Raw genomic sequence first — 11,075 nt, 5'->3', positions numbered from 1 at the left:
AGAGAGAAGCAGTATGACTTGTCACTAGTTGTAAACGATGAGAGAGAAGCAGTATGACTTGTCACTAGTTGTAAACGATGAGAGAGAAGCAGTATGACTTGTCACTAGTTGTAAACGATGAGAGAGAAGCAGTATGACTTGTCACTAGTTGTAAATGATGAGAGAGAAGCAGTATGACTTGTCACTAGTTGTAAACGATGAGAGAGAGAGAGAAGCAGTATGACTTGTCACTAGTTGTAAACGATGAGAGAGAAGCAGTATGACTTGTCACTAGTTGTAAACGATGAGAGAGAAGCAGTATGACTTGTCACTAGTTGTAAACGATGAGAGAGAAGCAGTATGACTTGTCACTAGTTGTAAACGATGAGAGAGAAGCAGTATGACTTGTCACTAGTTGTAAACGATGAGAGAGAAGCAGTATGACTTGTCACTAGTTGTAAACGATGAGAGAGAAGCAGTATGACTTGTCACTAGTTGATGAGAGAGAAGCAGTATGACTTGTCACTAGTTGTAAACGATGAGAGAGAAGCAGTATGACTTGTCACTAGTCGTAAACGATGAGAGAGAAGCAGTATGACTTGTCACTAGTTGTAAACGATGAGAGAGAAGCAGTATGACTTGTCACTAGTTGTAAACGATGAGAGAGAAGCAGTATGACTTGTCACTAGTTGAGAGAGAGAGAAGCAGTATGACTTGTCACTAGTTGTAAACAATGAGAGAGAAGCAGTATGACTTGTCACTAGTTGTAAACAATGAGAGAGAAGCAGTATGACTTGTCACTAGTTGTAAACAATGAGAGAGAAGCAGTATGACTTGTCACTAGTTGTAAACGATGAGAGAGAAGCAGTATGACTTGTCACTAGTTGTAAACGATGAGAGAGAAGCAGTATGACTAGCCACTAGTTGTAAATGATGAGAGAGAAGCAGTATGACTTGTCACTAGTTGTAAACGATGAGAGAGAGAGAGAAGCAGTATGACTTGTCACTAGTTGTAAACGATGAGAGAGAAGCAGTATGACTTGTCACTAGTTGTAAATGATGAGAGAGAAGCAGTATGACTTGTCACTAGTTGTAAACGATGAGAGAGAAGCAGTATGACTTGTCACTAGTTGTAAACGATGAGAGAGAAGCAGTATGACTTGTCACTAGTTGTAAACGATGAGAGAGAAGCAGTATGACTTGTCACTAGTTGTAAACGATGAGAGAGAAGCAGTATGACTTGTCACTAGTTGTAAACGATGAGAGAGAAGCAGTATGACTTGTCACTAGTTGTAAACGATGAGAGAGAAGCAGTATGACTTGTCACTAGTCGTAAACGATGAGAGAGAAGCAGTATGACTTGTCACTAGTTGTAAACGATGAGAGAGAAGCAGTATGACTTGTCACTAGTTGTAAACGATGAGAGAGAAGCAGTATGACTTGCCACTAGTTGTAAACTTGACTAGTTGAGAGAGAAGCAGTATGACTTGTCACTAGTTGAGAGAGAAGCAGTATGACTTGTCACTAGTTGAGAGAGAGAAGCAGTATGACTTGTCACTAGTTGAGAGAGAAGCAGTATGACTTGCCACTAGTTGTAAACGATGAGAGAGAAGCAGTATGACTTGTCACTAGTTGTAAACGATGAGAGAGAAGCAGTATGACTTGTCACTAGTTGAGAGAGAGAAGCAGTATGACTTGTCACTAGTTGTAAACGATGAGAGAGAAGCAGTATGACTTGCCACTAGTTGTAAACGATGAGAGAGAAGCAGTATGACTTGTCACTAGTTGAGAGAGAGAGAAGCAGTATGACCTTTCACTAGTTGTAAACGATGAGAGAGAAGCAGTATGACTTGTCACTAGTTGTAAACGATGAGAGAGAAGCAGTATGACTTGCCACTAGTTGAGAGAGAAGCAGTATGACTTGCCACTAGTTGAGAGAGAGAAGCAGTATGACTTGTCACTAGTTGTAAACGATGAGAGAGAAGCAGTATGACTTGTCACTAGTTGTAAACGATGAGAGAGAAGTAGTATGACTTGTCACTAGTTGTAAACAATGAGAGAGAAGCAGTATGACTTGCCACTAGTTGTAAACAATGAGAGAGAAGCAGTATGACTAGCCACTAGTTGTAAACGATGAGAGAGAAGCAGTATGACTTGTCACTAGTTGTAAACGATGAAAGAGAAGCAGTATGACTTGTCACTAGTTGTAAACAATGAGAGAGAGAGAGAAGCAGTATGACTTGTCACTAGTTGTAAACGATGAGAGAGAAGCAGTATGACTTGTCACTAGTTGTAAACGATGAGAGAGAAGCAGTATGACTTGTCACTAGTTGAGAGAGAGAAGCAGTATGACTTGTCACTAGTTGAGAGAGAGAAGCAGTATGACTTGTCACTAGTTGAGAGAGAAGCAGTATGACTTGCCACTAGTTGTAAACGATGAGAGAGAAGCAGTATGACTTGTCACTAGTTGTAAACGATGAGAGAGAAGCAGTATGACTTGTCACTAGTTGTAAACAATGAGAGAGAAGCAGTATGACTTGTCACTAGTTGTAAATGATGAGAGAGAAGCAGTATGACTTGTCACTAGTTGTAAATGATGAGACTTGCCACTAGTTGTAAACGATGAGAGAGAAGCAGTATGACTTGTCACTAGTTGTAAACGATGAGAGAGAAGCAGTATGACTTGTCACTAGTTGAGAGAGAGAAGCAGTATGACTTGTCCTAGTTGTAAACGATGAGAGAGAAGCAGTATGACTTGCCACTAGTTGTAAACGATGAGAGAGAAGCAGTATGACTTGTCACTAGTTGAGAGAGAGAAAGCAGTATGACCTTTCACTAGTTGAAACGATGAGAGAGAAGCAGTATGACTTGTCACTAGTTGTAAACGATGAGAGAGAAGCAGTATGACTTGTCACTAGTTGAGAGAAAGCAGTATGACTTGACTAGTTGAGAGAGAGCAGTATGACTTGTCACTAGTTGTAAACGATGAGAGAGAAGCAGTATGAGTAGCCACTAGTTGTAAACGATGAGAGAGAAGCAGTATGACTTGTCACTAGTTGTAAACGATGAGAGAGAAGTAGTATGACTTGTCACTAGTTGTAAACAATGAGAGAGAAGCAGTATGACTTGCCACTAGTTGTAAACAATGAGAGAGAAGCAGTATGACTAGCCACTAGTTGTAAACGATGAGAGAGAAGCAGTATGACTTGTCACTAGTTGAGAGAGAGAAGCAGTATGACTTGTCACTAGTTGTAAACAATGAGAGAGAAGCAGTATGACTTGCCACTAGTTGTAAACGATGAGAGAGAAGCAGTATGACTTGTCACTAGTTGAGAGAGAGAGAAGCAGTATGACCTTTCACTAGTTGTAAACAATGAGAGAGAAGCAGTATGACTTGTCACTAGTTGTAAATGATGAGAGAGAAGCAGTATGACTTGTCACTAGTTGTAAATGATGAGAGAGAAGCAGTATGACTTGCCACTAGTTGTAAACGATGAGAGAGAAGCAGTATGACTTGTCACTAGTTGTAAACGATGAGAGAGAAGCAGTATGACTTGTCACTAGTTGAGAGAGAGAAGCAGTATGACTTGTCACTAGTTGTAAACGATGAGAGAGAAGCAGTATGACTTGCCACTAGTTGTAAACGATGAGAGAGAAGCAGTATGACTTGTCACTAGTTGAGAGAGAAGAAGCAGTATGACCTTTCACTAGTTGTAAACGATGAGAGAGAAGCAGTATGACTTGTCACTAGTTGTAAACGATGAGAGAGAAGCAGTATGACTTGTCACTAGTTGAGAAAAGCAGTATGACTTGACTAGTTGAGAGAGAAGCAGTATGACTTGTCACTAGTTGTAAACGATGAGAGAGAAGCAGTATGAGTAGCCACTAGTTGTAAACGATGAGAGAGAAGCAGTATGACTTGTCACTAGTTGTAAACGATGAGAGAGAAGTAGTATGACTTGTCACTAGTTGTAAACAATGAGAGAGAAGCAGTATGACTTGCCATTAGTTGTAAACAATGAGAGAGAAGCAGTATGACTAGCCACTAGTTGTAAACGATGAGAGAGAAGCAGTATGACTTGTCACTAGTTGAGAGAGAGAAGCAGTATGACTTGTCACTAGTTGTAAACAATGAGAGAGAAGCAGTATGACTTGCCACTAGTTGTAAACGATGAGAGAGAAGCAGTATGACTTGTCACTAGTTGAGAGAGAGAGTAGCAGTATGACTTGTCACTAGTTGTAAACGATGAGAGAGAAGCAGTATGACTTGTCACTAGTTGTAAACGATGAGAGAGAAGCAGTATGACTTGTCACTAGTTGAGAGAGAGAGAAGCAGTATGACCTTTCACTAGTTGTAAACGATGAGAGAGAAGCAGTATGACTTGTCACTAGTTGTAAATGATGAGAGAGAAGCAGTATGACTAGCCACTAGTTGTAAATGATGAGAGAGAAGCAGTATGACTTGTCACTAGTTGTAAACAATGAGAGAGAAGCAGTATGACTTGCCACTAGTTGTAAACGATGAGAGAGAAGCAGTATGACTTGTCACTAGTTGAGAGAGAGAGAAGCAGTATGACCTTTCACTAGTTGTAAACGATGAGAGAGAAGCAGTATGACTTGTCACTAGTTGTAAACGATGAGAGAGAAGCAGTATGACTTGTCACTAGTTGAGAGAGAGAGAAGCAGTATGACCTTTCACTAGTTGTAAACGATGAGAGAGAAGCAGTATGACTTGTCACTAGTTGTAAATGATGAGAGAGAAGCAGTATGACTTGTCACTAGTTGTAAATGATGAGAGAGAAGCAGTATGACTTGTCACTAGTTGTAAATGATGAGAGAGAAGCAGTATGACTAGCCACTAGTTGTAAATGATGAGAGAGAAGCAGTATGACTTGTCACTAATTGTAAACGATGAGAGAGAAGCAGTATGACTAGCCACTAGTTGTAAACGATGAGAGAGAAGCAGTATGACTTGTCACTAGTTGTAAACGATGAGAGAGAGAAGCAGTATGACTTGCCACTAGTTGAGAGAGAGAAGCAGTATGACTTGCCACTAGTTGAGAAAAGCAGTATGACTTGCCACTAGTTGAGAGAGAGAGCAGTATGACTTGCCACTAGTTGAGAGCGACAGTATGACTTGCCACTAGTTGAGAGCGAGAAGCAGTATGACTTGTCACTAGTTGAGAGAGAAGCAGTATGACTTGTCACTAGTTGAGAGCGAGAAGCAGTATGACTTGTCACTAGTTGACAGAGAAGCAGTATGACTTGTCACTAGTTGAGAGAGAGAGAAGCAGTATGACCTTTCACTAGTTGTAAACGATGAGAGAGAAGCAGTATGACTTGTCACTAGTTGTAAACGATGAGAGAGAAGCAGTATGACTTGTCACTAGTTGTAAATGATGAGAGAGAAGCAGTATGACTAGCCACTAGTTGTAAATGATGAGAGAGAAGCAGTATGACTTGTCACTAGTTGAGAGAGAGAAGCAGTATGACTTGTCACTAATTGTAAACGATGAGAGAGAAGCAGTATGACTAGCCACTAGTTGTAAATGATGAGAGAGAAGCAGTATGACTAGCCACTAGTTGTAAACGATGAGAGAGAGAGAGAAGCAGTATGACTTGTCACTAGTTGAGAGAGAGAAGCAGTATGACTTGTCACTAGTTGAGAGAAGCAGTATGACTTGTCACTAGTTGAGAGAAGCAGTATGACTTGTCACTAGTTGTAAACAATGAGAGAGAAGCAGTATGACTAGCCACTAGTTGTAAACGATGAGAGAGAAGCAGTATGACTTGTCACTAGTTGAGAGAGAGAAGCAGTATGACTTGTCACTAGTTGTAAACAATGAGAGAGAAGCAGTATGACTTGCCACTAGTTGTAAACGATGAGAGAGAAGCAGTATGACTTGTCACTAGTTGAGAGAGAGAGAAGCAGTATGACCTTTCACTAGTTGTAAACAATGAGAGAGAAGCAGTATGACTTGTCACTAGTTGTAAATGATGAGAGAGAAGCAGTATGACTTGTCACTAGTTGTAAATGATGAGAGAGAAGCAGTATGACTTGCCACTAGTTGTAAACGATGAGAGAGAAGCAGTATGACTTGTCACTAGTTGTAAACGATGAGAGAGAAGCAGTATGACTTGTCACTAGTTGAGAGAGAGAAGCAGTATGACTTGTCACTAGTTGTAAACGATGAGAGAGAAGCAGTATGACTTGCCACTAGTTGTAAACGATGAGAGAGAAGCAGTATGACTTGTCACTAGTTGAGAGAGAAGCAGTATGACCTTTCACTAGTTGTAAACGATGAGAGAGAAGCAGTATGACTTGTCACTAGTTGTAAACGATGAGAGAGAAGCAGTATGACTTGTCACTAGTTGAGAGAGAAGCAGTATGACTTGCCACTAGTTGAGAGAGAAGCAGTATGACTTGTCACTAGTTGTAAACGATGAGAGAGAAGCAGTATGAGTAGCCACTAGTTGTAAACGATGAGAGAGAAGCAGTATGACTTGTCACTAGTTGTAAACGATGAGAGAGAAGTAGTATGACTTGTCACTAGTTGTAAACAATGAGAGAGAAGCAGTATGACTAGCCACTAGTTGTAAACGATGAGAGAGAAGCAGTATGACTTGTCACTAGTTGAGAGAGAGAAGCAGTATGACTTGTCACTAGTTGTAAACAATGAGAGAGAAGCAGTATGACTTGCCACTAGTTGTAAACGATGAGAGAGAAGCAGTATGACTTGTCACTAGTTGAGAGAGAGAGAAGCAGTATGACCTTTCACTAGTTGTAAACGATGAGAGAGAAGCAGTATGACTTGTCACTAGTTGTAAACGATGAGAGAGAAGCAGTATGACTTGTCACTAGTTGAGAGAGAGAGAAGCAGTATGACCTTTCACTAGTTGTAAACGATGAGAGAGAAGCAGTATGACTTGTCACTAGTTGTAAATGATGAGAGAGAAGCAGTATGACTTGTCACTAGTTGTAAATGATGAGAGAGAAGCAGTATGACTTGTCACTAGTTGTAAATGATGAGAGAGAAGCAGTATGACTAGCCACTAGTTGTAAATGATGAGAGAGAAGCAGTATGACTTGTCACTAATTGTAAACGATGAGAGAGAAGCAGTATGACTAGCCACTAGTTGTAAACGATGAGAGAGAAGCAGTATGACTAGCCACTAGTTGAGAGAGAGAAGCAGTATGACTTGCCACTAGTTGAGAGCGAGAAGCAGTATGACTTGCCACTAGTTGAGAGAGAGAAGCAGTATGACTTGCCACTAGTTGAGAGCGAGAAGCAGTATGACTTGCCACTAGTTGAGAGCGAGAAGCAGTATGACTTGTCACTAGTTGAGAGAGAAGCAGTATGACTTGTCACTAGTTGAGAGCGAGAAGCAGTATGACTTGTCACTAGTTGAGAGAGAAGCAGTATGACTTGTCACTAGTTGAGAGAGAGAGAAGCAGTATGACCTTTCACTAGTTGTAAACGATGAGAGAGAAGCAGTATGACTTGTCACTAGTTGTAAACGATGAGAGAGAAGCAGTATGACTTGTCACTAGTTGTAAATGATGAGAGAGAAGCAGTATGACTAGCCACTAGTTGTAAATGATGAGAGAGAAGCAGTATGACTTGTCACTAGTTGAGAGAGAGAAGCAGTATGACTTGTCACTAATTGTAAACGATGAGAGAGAAGCAGTATGACTAGCCACTAGTTGTAAATGATGAGAGAGAAGCAGTATGACTAGCCACTAGTTGTAAACGATGAGAGAGAGAGAGAAGCAGTATGACTTGTCACTAGTTGAGAGAGAGAAGCAGTATGACTTGTCACTAGTTGAGAGAAGCAGTATGACTTGTCACTAGTTGAGAGAAGCAGTATGACTTGTCACTAGTTGTAAACGATGAGAGAGAGTAGCAGTATGACTTGTCACTAGTTGTAAACAATGAGAGAGAAGCAGTATGACTTGTCACTAGTTGTAAACGATGAGAGAGAGTAGCAGTATGACTAGCCACTAGTTGTAAACGATGAGAGGCTGTATGCTCCTTCCTGTGTTCTCTCTCTCACTGTGTGTTATTCTGACCACCAGGGACAGGCCTCTGCAAAACGACAAGGAAAATTTAAAAAGGTACTGATGACCTAGAATTCACTCTGTCAAATCCTCAAAAGGAAAATGGTGTTTTATGTTGTGAATCACTGTGGGGAAGAATGAAGATATTTGTCCCAACATGTAAATATATTTCTCCTGGCAAAGTTAGACAAGGTTAATTTCCTCTGGTGGTCAATATAGCAGCACAGGTGTGTTCTGTCACCATGACAACGCATTCTAACTGACAAGGGATTGGACAGACAGCAGGGGGGGGGAGTGTTGTAGAGGCTTATGGGTAATGTAGTCCTAGAGGGTGTCAGTGGGTTAACCAGTGGTTTTATCTTTCTCATCAAGGACATTGTGCCAGTGGTCTATCACCTGATCCCTGCACCCAACAAGACCAAGAACGGAGCGAAGGAGGGAGCGAAGGAGGGAGCGAAGGAGGGAAGGAGGGAGCGAAGGAGGGGCGAAGGAGGGAGCGAAGGAGGGAGCGAAGGAGGGAGCGAAGGAGGGAGCGAAGGAGGGGGCGAAGGAGGGGGGGCGAAGGAGGGAGCGAAGGGTTTGGGCGAAGGAGGGGTCTCTCTACCTGCGAAGGAGAAGGAGGGTTTGGGTCTCTACCTGCGAAGGAGGGAGCGAAGGAGAAGGATGTGAAGGAGGAGTTTGAAGAGGCTCTCAGAGACCTGAAGATACAGTGGATGACCAAGTCAGTCTCTTTCTGTCTGTTTGGGTCTCTCTACCTGCTGTCAGTCTGTCTGTTTGGGTCTCTAGCTGTCTCTGTCTGTTTGGGTCTCTACCTGCTGTCAGTCAGTCTGTCTGTTTGGGTCTCTACCTGCTGTCAGTCTGTCTGTTTGGGTCTCTACCTGCTGTCAGTCTGTCTGTTTGGGTCTCTACCTGCTGTCAGTCTGTCTGTTTGGGTCTCTACCTGCTGTCAGTCTGTCTGTTTGGGTCTCTACCTGCTGTCAGTCAGTCTGTCTGTTTGGGTCTCTCTACCTGCTGTCAGTCTGTCTGTCTCTCTACCTGCTGTCAGTCAGTCTGTGTCTGTTTTTGGGTCTCTCTACCTGCTGTCAGTCAGTCTGTCTGTTTGGGTCTCTCTACCTGCTGTCAGTCTCTCTGTCTGTTTGGGTCTCTACCTGCTGTCAGTCTCTCTGTCTGTTTGGGTCTCTCTACCTGCTGTCAGTCTGTCTGTTTGGGTCTCTACCTGCTGTCAGTCTGTCTGTTTGGGTCTCTCTACCTGCTGTCAGTCTGTCTGTTTGGGTCTCTACCTGCTGTCAGTCTGTCTGTTTGGGTCTCTCTACCTGCTGTCAGTCTGTCTGTTTGGGTCTCTCTACCTGCTGTCAGTCTCTCTCTGTCTGTTTGGGTCTCTACCTGCTGTCAGTCAGTCTGTCTGTTTGGGTCTCTCTACCTGCTGTCTGTCTCTCTCTGTCTCTGTCTCTCTCTCTTCCTCCCTTACCTCTCTCTTCCTCCCTTACCTCTCTCTTTACCTCCCTCCCTTACTGTCTCTTCCTCCCTTACCTCTCTCTCTCTTCCTCCCTTACCTCTCTCTCTCTTCCTCCCTTACCTCTCTCTCTCTCTTCCTCCCTTACCTCTCTCTCTCTCTTCCTCCCTTACCTCTCTCTCTCTCTTCCTCCCTTACCTCTCGCTCTCTCTCTCTTCCTCCCTTACCTCTCGCTCTCTCTCTCTTCCTCCCTTACCTCTCGCTCTTCCTCCCTTACCCCCCCCCCCACTTCCAGGTTAGACACCAGCTCCCTGTATGATGACCTGAAGGAGAACTTCTCTTCCTACCTGCCACTACATGTTCAGAGGCTGCACCAGCTCGACTCTGAGAAGGTACACACACTATCTGCTGTTGATTAATCGTGTCTAACCTTGATCTCTCTCGCTCTCTCTCTGCTGTTGATTAATCGTGTCTAACCCTGATCTCTCTCTCTTTCTGCTGTTGATTAGTCGCTCTGCTGTTGATTGGTCGTGTCTAACCCTGATCTCTCTCTCTCTGCTGTTGATTGGTCGCGTCTAACCCTGATCTCTCTCTCTTTGCTGTTGATTAGTCGCGTCTAACCCTGATCTCTCTCTGCTGTTGATTAGTCGCGTCTCCCTGATCTCTCTCTGCTGTTGATTAGTCGCGTCTAACCCTGATCTCTCTCTGCTGTTGATTAGTCTGTCTGTCTGCTTTGATTGGTCGCGTCTAACCCTGATCTCTCTCTCTTTGCTGTTGATTAGTCGCGTCTAACCCTGATCTCTCTCTGCTGTTGATTAGTCGTGTCTAACCCTGATCTCTCTCTCTCTCACTTTGCTGTTGATTAGTCACGTCTAACCCTGATCTCTCTCTCTCTCTGCTGTTGATTAGTCGCGTCTAACCCTGATCTCTCTCTGCTGTTGATTAGTCGTGTCTAACCCTGATCTTTCTCTCTCTCACTTTGCTGTTGATTAGTCACGTCTAACCCTGATCTCTCTCTCTCTCTGCTGTTGATTAGTCGCGTCTAACCCTGATCTCTCTCTCTCTCTGCTGTTGATTAGTCGCGTCTAACCCTGATCTCTCTCTCTCTTTGCTGTGATTGGTCGCGTGATCTGTGTTGATTGGTCGCGTCTAACCCTCTCTCTCTCTCTGCTGTTGATTGGTCGCGTCTAACCCTGATCTCTCTCTGCTGTTGATTAGTCGCTCTAACCCTGATCTCTCTCTGCTGTTGATTGGTCGCGTCTAACCCTGATCTCTCTCTGCTGTTGATTAGTCGCGTCTAACCCTGATCTTTCTCTCTGCTGTTGATTAGTCTGTCTAACCCTGATCTCTCTCTCTCTGCTGTTGATTAGTCGCGTCTAACCCTGATCTCTCTCTCTCTGCTGATGATTGGTCGTCTAACCCTGATCTCTCTCTCTCTCTGCTGTTGATTGGTCGCGTCTAACCCTGATCTCTCTCTGCTGTTGATTGGTCGCGTCTCTAACCCTGATCTCTCTCTCTCTCTGCTGTTGATTGGTCGCGTCTAACCCTGATCTCTCTCTCTGCTGTTGATTGGTCGCGTCTAAC

General features: G+C 43.3%; 1 pseudogene; it reads left to right on the top strand.

Moving 5' to 3' along the window:
* Positions 1–11,075, top strand: part of LOC124018308 — an 84,435-nt pseudogene that overhangs the window by 63,383 nt on the left and 9,977 nt on the right.

Source organism: Oncorhynchus gorbuscha, unplaced genomic scaffold, assembly GCF_021184085.1.
Source record: "Oncorhynchus gorbuscha isolate QuinsamMale2020 ecotype Even-year unplaced genomic scaffold, OgorEven_v1.0 Un_scaffold_472, whole genome shotgun sequence".
NCBI lineage: Eukaryota > Metazoa > Chordata > Actinopteri > Salmoniformes > Salmonidae > Oncorhynchus > Oncorhynchus gorbuscha.
This window is presented reverse-complemented; position numbering and strand designations above follow the sequence as displayed.